Source organism: Schistocerca piceifrons, chromosome 8, assembly GCF_021461385.2.
Source record: "Schistocerca piceifrons isolate TAMUIC-IGC-003096 chromosome 8, iqSchPice1.1, whole genome shotgun sequence".
Taxonomy (NCBI): domain Eukaryota; kingdom Metazoa; phylum Arthropoda; class Insecta; order Orthoptera; family Acrididae; genus Schistocerca; species Schistocerca piceifrons.
The window spans coordinates 294763225-294765430 of NC_060145.1; positions in this window are offsets into that span (position 1 = coordinate 294763225).

Sequence of the window (2206 nt, forward strand, 5' to 3'; positions counted from 1 at the left end):
AGAGTTCTGTAAATTACTGATAGTCAGATGCGTGTTTCCGTTGCGTATTATTCATACAGGAGGTTGATTAGTGACTTAATTGTGAGTACGAGACTTCATGTTACTCGATAAATAAGAATGAATCCACTCGCTTGGCAGACTACTCATCTTGCAGGCCTGACTGCTTGATGCCACAGTATGAGCAAGGCACGTGGGTGCCTCTCAATGTGTGTTCCTGAATAATGCACATCTTTTTGTACAAGACTAAGTGACTTTAAATCCTTGTGAAGATTATTCTTATTTCTAGTAATGATTCCATAAATTGAGCTATTGGTTTGAAAAAGTGATATATTTTTAATGACAAATTTCATTAAGGAATAAATATATTGGGAAGCAGTAGTTAGTATCCCTAGTTCCCTAAACAGGCTTCTGCAGGATCTTCTTGAGTTCACACCACATATAACTCTTACTGCACGTTTTTGTGCCCAGAAAACTTTAGCTTGGCTTGACGAATTACCCCGAAAAATAATCCCATATGACATTATGGAATGAAAGTAAGCATAGTATGCCAGCTTTTTCATTTTTATATTCCCTATGTCTGACAAAATTCGCATTGCAAACAGAGGTTTGTTAAGACGCTTCAGTAGTTCTGTGGTGTGCTCCTCCCAGTTGAATTTATTATCTACCTGTAATCCCAAGAATTTAACACTGTCCACTTCTTCTATCTTCTTGTCATCGTATGTTAGACATATACTCGTGGGACATCCCTTACAAGTTCTGAACTGCATGTAGTGTGTTTTTTCAAAATTTAGTGACAAAGAATTGGCTAGGAACCAGTGATTAATGTCCACAAATATTTTATTAGCTGATCTTTCTAAGACTACACTTGTTTTGCTATTTATTACAATGTTTGTATCATCGGCAAACAAAACGAACTTGGCATCTGGTAATGTTACTGATGAAAGGTCATTGATATACACAAGAAAAAGTAAGGGCCCCAAAATGGAACCTCGTGGGACCCCACATATAATTAATTTCCAGTTGGATGATGCCTGATAGCTTGATACATATCTCTTTCCTAATAACACCCTTCGTTTCCTGCCAGAGATATAAGATTTTAACCGTTTGCAGCATTTCCTGTTACACTATAATATTCTAATTTACTTAAAAGGATATTGTGATTTACACAGTCATATGCCTTTGACAGATCACAAAATATACCAGTTACCTGCAATTTTTTGTCTACTGAATTAAGCACATTTCCACTGTAAGTGTAGATAGCCTTCTCAATATCAGAACCTCCCACTCAGAAGAAACTCTTGCATTATCAGGAGCTGAACCCACATCGCCTGCGTTGCAGATCTGCTGATCACTTAGCTACGGAGGCGGAATATTAATAATAAATACAACTACGACAGTACTAACAACGGTTAGAACAACAATAACAACAAAATACATTATTACAAGTTACTCTGCCTGCTTAACATCTGACATCTACATCTATACTCTGCAAACCACCGTGAGGTGCGTGGCTGAAGGTACGTCCCATGGGAATTGTTATTAGAGTTTTATCCTGTTCCATTCACGAATTGAGCGCGGGAAGAATGATCGTTTGTATGCCTCTGTGCGTGCAGTAATTACTTTAATTTATGCTCACGATCCCTATGAGAGCGATACGAAGAGTTGTAGTGTATCCCTAGAATAATCATTTAGAGGCCGGTTCTTGAAATTTTGTTAACTGACATACTCGATATAGTTTACGTCTGTGCTCAAGAGTCTTCCAGTCCAGTTCGTTCAGTAGGCTCGTCTCTGTGACACTCTCCCACGGATTAAACAAACCGTGACAGTTCATGCTGTCCTTCTCTGCATACGTTCAATATGCCCTGTTAGTCCTATCTGGTATGGATCCAACAAATTCGAGCAATATTCTAGAAACGGTCGGACGAGTTATTTTTAAGTGATCTCTTTTGTAGACTGAATGCACTTCCCCAGCATTCTACCAACAAACCGAAGTCTGCCACCTGCTTTACTCACGACTAAACTTATGTGATCATTCAATTTCCTATCCCTACGCAGTGTTACAACCCAGGTATTTGTGTGAGTTCGCCAATTCCAACAGTGACTGATTTATATTATAATCATAGAGTATCACGGTTTTTTGTTTTGTTTAGTGTAAAATTTTACATTTCTGAACATTCAGGGCAAGTTGCCAATCTCTGCAGCACAT